Raw genomic sequence first — 6,672 nt, forward strand, 5'->3', positions numbered from 1 at the left:
GGATAAGTATAACCTGCCCACTAGAGTACTTAAGACACCCATGCTAGTAACCTCACCTGGAGCTGAGTATATGGCAAGCCATGGATGTTTTCAGATGCCATTGGCCATAGGTAGGCATGTTTTTCCCTCCGATCTGATAATTTTGGAATTGCAAGGTTTGGATGTGATTCTGGGTATGGATTGGCTATCGATGTATGGAGGAAACATTGATTGCGCCAGTAAGACGATTTTACTCACCACCCAGAAGGAAGAAGGATCAAGTATGTATCCCGGCATGTGCCGAATAGGACTCAAGTAAATTGCTTATCGGGAGTAGTACAGGAGGAAGTACCAGTGTTGAAGGAATTTCCGGATGTATTTCCATAAGAGTTGCCAGGCATGCCACCGGATAGAGACATAGAGTTTTTGATAGAGCTTTTTCCAGGCACAAGGCCAATATCAAAGAGACCGTACAGGATCCCCGCACAGGATTTAGAAGAAATTAAGAAGCAGATTAAAGAGTTACTGGATAAGGGATATATTCGCCCAAGCTCGTCACCTTGGGGATCACCAGTACTTCTAGTGGAGAAGAAGGATGGATCGTTAAGGATGGTTGTTGACTATCGTGGATTAAATGAAGTAACAATCAAGAACAAGTACCCATTGCCGATGATCAATGATTTGTTTGATCAGCTACAAGGAGCTAAGCTGTTTTCCAAGATCGATCTGCGATCAGGTTATCACCAGTTGAAGATTCGAGAGCAGGACATACCTAAGACAGCTTTTACCACAAGCTATGGGCTATATGAGTATACAGTTATGTCATTCGGCCTGGCTAACGCACATGCCTACTTTATGAACATGATGAACAAGATGTTTATGGAGTTTTTGGATCAGTTCGTCGTAGTGTTCATTGATGATATTCTGGTTTACTCGAAGAATGAAGAAGAACATAAAGAACATTTGCGTTTGGTACTTGGCAAGCTCAGGGAACATCAGTTATACGCCAAGTTCACCAAGTGTGAGTTTTGGTTGAGGGAAGTTGGATTTCTTGGACATGTTATATCTGTAGAAGGAATAGCAGTAGACCCCAACAAAGTTGTCACCGTGACCAATTAGGAAGCACCCACGACAGTTGGAGAGATCCGGAGTTTTCTTGGACTTGCAGGATACTACCGGAGGTTCATTGAGAATTTCTCAAAGATTGCTAAGCCCATGACGGAGTTGTTAAAGAAGGACACCAAGTTCAATTGGACTAAGGAATGTGAGGCCAGTTTTAAGGAGTTGAAGAGACGCCTGGTTACATCGCTAGTGTTGATTCTACCAAATCAACGCAAGGATTATGAAATGTATTGCGATACTTCTCGTTGAGGACTTGGAGCCGTACTTATGCAGGAAGGAAGAGTTGTTTCATATGCCTCACGACAGCTTAAACCCCATGAGTTAAACTATGCTATGCATGATTTGGAGTTAGCAGCCGTAGTGCATGCGTTGAAGACATGGAGACATTTTCTCATTGGAAACCATTATGAGGTATACACGGAACACAAAAGTTTGAAGTATATCTTCACACAGAAGGAGTTGAATCTCAGGCAGAGGAGATGGTTAGAACTCATTAAGGGTTATGACATGAAGTTGCACTATCATCCCGGAAAGGCTAACGTAGTAGCCGATGCGTTGAGACGCAAGAGTCATGTCAATACCCTCATGACCGAAGGATTACCCAGGGAGTTAGCAGAACACCTTCGTGAGCCATGTTTGGAGATAGTTCCGAGAGGTTATGTAGCAGCTTTGGAGATTTAGTCCACTTTGATGGATAAGATCAGAGAAGCGCAAAAGACGGACAAGGAGATTTCCAAGATAAAGGAAAGGATGAGCAAAGGAAAAGCCAAGGGATTTCGTGAGGATGAGCACGATACTTTATGGTTTGGGGACCGCGTATATGTGCCAAAAGATCAGGAGATCAGGAAGTTGATTCTGCAAGAGGCCCATGATTCGCCATATTCAATTCACCCAGGAAATACCAAGATGTATCTGGATTTGAAGGACAGTTTCTGGTGGACCAGTATGAAGAATGATATTGTGGAGTATGTAGCAGTTTGTGATGTATGTCAGAGAGTGAAGGCAGAACATCAGAAGCCAGCAGGATTGCTACAGCCATTGCCTATACCCGAATGGCAGTGGGATAAACTAGGCATGGATTTCATCACGGGATTGCCCAGGACTCGTTCCGGCTATGACTCGATATGGGTTGTAGTCGATCGATTGATGAAAGTAGCTCATTTCATCCCAGTAAAGACCACTTACACTAGTGCTAAGTTGGCAAAGATTTATATGACCAGGATCATATGTCTGGATGGAGTTCCAAGGACCATTGTATCAGACAGAGGAACCCACTTTACCTCCAAGTTTTGGAATCAATTGCATGAAACTCTGGGAACCAGACTAGAGTTCAGTACATCATTTCACCCGCAGACAGATGGACATACTGAAAGAGTAAATCGGATTCTAGAGGACATGTTGAGAGCTTGTGCGCTAGACTATGGATCTAGTTGCGACGATAATTTGCCTTATGCAGAGTTCTCTTATAACAACAGTTATCAAGCCAGTTTGAAGATGGCCCCTTTCGAAGCATTGTACGGAAGGATGTGCAGAACACCGTTATTGTGGGACGAAGATGGAGACCGACAGTTGTTTGGACCAGATTTTATTAAAGTATCTGAAGAGAAGGTTAAGCTAATTCGTGATAGACTCAAGGTAGCCCAATCCAGGCAGAAGAGTTATGCGGATTCGAAACGCAAGTAGACGGCCTACGAAGTCGGAGACAGAGGGTATCTTCGAGTATCACCACTCTGAGGAGTGAAGCATTTTGGAGTTAAGGGAAAGTTGGCACCACGTTTTGTAGGACCATACAGAGTTTTGGAACGTATGGGAGAAGTTGCTTACAAGTTGGAATTACTCGAAGGATTGTCCGGAGTTCATGATGTGTTCCATGTTTCTCAGTTGAAGAAGTGCCACGCAGAGATGGCTGAAATTCCTCTAAGAGATACAGTGCCGCTAGAAGCAATACAGTTAGATAGCGATTTGACCTACGAGGAGAAACCAGTCAAGATACTCGAGTTTGCCAGCTGAGTTACATGCAGCAAGGTTATAAAATTTTGCAAGGTTCAGTGGAGTCATCGTACCAAGGATGAAGCCACTTGGGAACGAGAAGAAGACTTATGAAAGGATCACCCTCACCTATTTTCTAGCCAACCCGAATCTCGAGGGTGAGATTCATCTTAAGGGGGGTAGGTTTGTAACATCCCAAATTTTCAATTTGGAATGTTATACATTAGAGCATCATTGCATATCATGTTTTATTGCATTTTGGTTGATCCTAGAAATTCCACGCAACTCAAGGACCTACGGAGAGAGTTGGGGATTTCATTATTTTCATATTTGAGATTTTCTAGAATTATGAAAAGAGGATCGTTTGATTTTAATTATTTTCTCTGAAATATTTCTTTTATTAAAAATAAAAGAGAGAGGATAAAATGACTTACTCAAAATAAAGAAATATCAGATATTTAATATTAAAATCAAATAAGATTTTTATTCGGAGTTTTGTCGCTATTTTATTTGAATTAGGAAAAAAGTGTGTTTTTCAAAATTGCATTTTAGGCCCAAATAAATGTTCACCCTGTCCGACTTATTTTTAGAGGACGGGGAAAATTTATTTCGGGATTTTTGGAGTCGGTTTAGTATTTATTTTCTTTCTTTTTCTGCGCGTCGAATTTTTTTTAAAGTCAACCGACTTAGGACCGTATTCGGCCAGGACTTCTCGGGCCAGGCCTCTTATAAGCCCCCGCCCCGAGGCCTGTTCGACCCACCAGCCCCGCCCGAACACTAACCCTAGCCGTCGCCGCCGCCCGCACCGCCGCCCCGCCGGAGCCGCTCGCGCCGCCCCGCCGCCCCTCGCCGTCTCTCCGAAGGTAGCGCCGCCGCCGCTGGTTTTCTTCGGAGAACCGTGCGTTTTTTTAGATCCCCGGTTTTTTATTTATTTAGATCGGTTTATTTTTTTTCCGGTTTAGTTATTTAGCGGACGTTCGTCCGTACGTTCATTTTAACAAACGGTTTTCGCTCGTTAGTTACAGATAACGAACATTCGTTCGTTAGCCTGTTCATCAGTTTTTGTTTTCTCGGATTTTCCGTGATTATTTTCGATCGTGATTTCTGATCCGATTTTCGTTCTAGTATAACTTTTCGCTCATTTATCGGAATCAGGCGATTCAAGCGCCTAGAGTTTCGTCTCGAAACCCTCTTTCCATTTAATCAACTTGAACAAGTTTTTGCTACTGTAAAATTTGACCTAGGTCCAGATTAGTAAAGAAGCTTGTTTCTCTCGCCGTTTGAGTTTTGTTGCTTTGTTTGATTTGATTCTTTTTGCCAACCGGAGTTCTTAAGTTGGACATTCTGGTTAGATCTCTTATTTGAGTTTTACCTGTGCTTTTGCTTGATTGCTTATTGTATGCTTGTTTGATTGCGATAGAGTACCCGGAGTGCGCAGCGTGCTACATCGAGTCTCTAGGTTTCATGGATCATCAGCAAGGCAAGTAACACTTTGATCATACCTCTTACTACCCAGTTTTCATTGCATTAGATCAACCCTCAAACATTGCATGGTTAGGATCTGAATTAAATTGTGGGGTTGGGAAGTAGTTGAGGTAGTACATATTCACCTGTTTCATTATCAAACCTTGGGAGTTACTTCTACGTTGCTTATATTGCCATGCTATGCTCGTGGACGTGGATTGGGTTTGAGTGTTTTCATGACAGATGTGAGATTGTTAATTTAATGGTTACTTAAGGTGGCAACTTTAATACACATCTGGGTGGATTGAGGCACCTGGGGAACCCAGTGATTGCCTGTATTTTTGGAAATCTTGGGGTAACGTGTGATTCTCCTATGGACCGCCACCCAGGCTCAAAGGGATCATAAGATTATTCATATTGGAAACTTCCATGTGCAGCCACATGCATGGCATAGTTCTTAAGTCGTGTGAACTCTTACAGTGATAGACTAGCAGATGTAGGGGATGTAGGTGTACCGGTCTACCCATCGTAAGGTGCTAACGCTTCTGAAAGACTGTGTCTCGGTCATCCGTTTCTCAAACAACATGCAGTGCAAGAAATCCAATGGAGGAGATCGAGTCTTGTGGGGAAAAGTGCACAACCCTCTGCAAAGTGTACAAACTAATCATGGTTAGTCGTGTCCCCGGTTATGGACATCTTGAGTATCTAGTTCTTGGATTATCATGTGGATCTTATCACTCTTAATATAATTTGATTGGGTTTAATGATGATTACTTTTAATTGGGATTGAGTTGGGTGAACCTTCTCAATGTTTAACAACTACCATGATAGTTAAATAAAATTTATTCCTTTGCAGTAGGGAAAAATTGGCTTTACGCAAAAACATATCAACCATACAGCCTCCACTAGCCATATATGCATATAGTGATAGCTTTACATTGTTCATTACTCTCTTGTGTTACATTGCCAGCATATTCTATGTGCTGACCCGTTTTCGGGCTGCAACGTATCATGTTGCAGACTTTTCAAATGATGAGTAAGGAGCCTTATGTCGTGGTCTTTCACTCAGTGATGCCGTTGGAGTTGATGGACTCGCTTTATCTTCCAAGCCTTCCGCTGTTATTGTATTAGATGGCCTTAAGCCATATTTATTGTAATAAGTTCTCTTTTGAGACATTCGATGTAATAAGTGTGTGATTGCCACTCTGTTATAAATCCTTGACGTACTGTGTGTGTCAGCATTACCGATCCAGGGATGACACTTACACACAGAGATCAGACTATTTGAGGTCTGGTCGCTACACAGGCCCAAGCCTAGAGGCGGCTTAACACCCATAAGTATAAACCGCCATGTATGTATAGACTTGTAATGTAAGGCATGTAACATACGTCACCGAGCCAGACACGTTGTATGAGCCTGCCGGGATTCTGTAGGCCGCAGGGTGTCACCCCATGTATATAAGGGGACCACCCGACAACGGCTTAGGGAAGAAACATCAAATCGAGAGCCAGGCAAAGCGTGTTTGCTCCCTGGTAATCGAAACCCTAGCAATACCACCTCAACTAGAGTAGGCCTTTACCTTCACCGCAAGGGGCCAAACCAGTATAAACTCTCTGTGTCCTTTGTCCCGTTTAACCCCTTTAAGCTAACCTCGTCGCAATGGCTCCACAACTAAGTCCTCTCATGAGGACATCTGCCGTGCCACTTCCATGACAGTGGGCCACGGCCCACCCTTGGATTCTGGGTCAGCCCAGGCCCTGATCCCCGTCTGTTCTATTGTGCTTCCAATCTACTCGCCCCCAGCCGCCTCCCTCGCCGGTGACTTGCCGTCCCCAGACGGCATGACTCTAGGAGGAAACGTCAGACTAACAGGAGGTCATGAGTCGCTCGCCCAACAGCGTCACCGCTGCCCGGGCGCGCCGCCGTGCCTACCTTCCCAGACCGTTCAGGGCTCAGGCGTGCAGCAGCCACTAAGCCAACCCGATTTATCCTGAGATACTTCCTCAATACTCAGCAGCCACTCCACATCACCCATTTTCTAATTGATTCATTAGTCATTACGCAGGACTATCATTAGGGTTTGTCGTGTGCTGAGTGCTACCTACATTTCATGGTTC

Source organism: Triticum urartu, chromosome 5A, assembly GCF_056163025.1.
Source record: "Triticum urartu cultivar PI428250 chromosome 5A, HENAU_Tu73, whole genome shotgun sequence".
In the NCBI taxonomy this organism is placed as follows: domain Eukaryota; kingdom Viridiplantae; phylum Streptophyta; class Magnoliopsida; order Poales; family Poaceae; genus Triticum; species Triticum urartu.